The 579-nt window shown below is 50.9% G+C and overlaps 1 protein-coding gene across 4 annotated transcripts in view; it reads left to right on the top strand.

Annotated features, from left to right (window-relative positions):
* NOL4 (nucleolar protein 4) overlaps positions 1 to 579 on the top strand; it is a 195,958-nt gene that overhangs the window by 742 nt on the left and 194,637 nt on the right. The window lies entirely within an intron of this gene.

The following is a 579-nucleotide window of genomic DNA, read 5'->3' as shown; positions in this document are numbered from 1 at the left end:
AGCCGCCGAGCGGCACGAAGGTGCCGGGCTGGCTGCGCAGCGCCGGCTGCGATAGTAACGGCGGCGGGGAGAGAGGGATGCTCAACAAAGGGAGCCGGGGGGGTTCCGCATGAGCGAAGGGAGGGTGTATTTTTGTTCCTCTTTCTGGGGTTGCACGAGTCTCGCAGCCATAAGGCTTAAAACTCCATTTGATGCGCAAGGGTAGCGTGGCATCCCCCGGCAGGCGCTGGAGCTGCAGAGCTCGGCGCAGGTCTGACAGCAGGAGAGCTATTATGCTTGGTGGTGGCAGAAGCGACAGATTTTCCTATTTAAGAAGATGGGGACTGTTGGCTGCAAGTAGGTTTTGCCTATTGAACTCTCTTAATGTATCATTATTCTTACTTCTTACGCTCTGGGTCACGCAAGCTAAGCTTCTTTTGTCTGTGCGTGGGGCGGGCGGGGAGGGGGACCTGAGAAAGGAAACCCGGCAATTAAAAATATTCCTGCCTGGGCATTTGGCTTGGATGAGCAATATTCCCTTTTTTATTATTTTTCTTTTCTTTTCTTTTCTTTCTTTTTTTTTTTTTTTTTTTTTTTGAG

This window comes from Charadrius vociferus, unplaced genomic scaffold (assembly GCF_000708025.1).
Source record: "Charadrius vociferus isolate BGI_N301 unplaced genomic scaffold, ASM70802v2 scaffold23, whole genome shotgun sequence".
Taxonomy (NCBI): domain Eukaryota; kingdom Metazoa; phylum Chordata; class Aves; order Charadriiformes; family Charadriidae; genus Charadrius; species Charadrius vociferus.
Note: the sequence above shows the minus strand (reverse complement) of the source record. Positions and strands in the feature narration are given on the sequence as shown.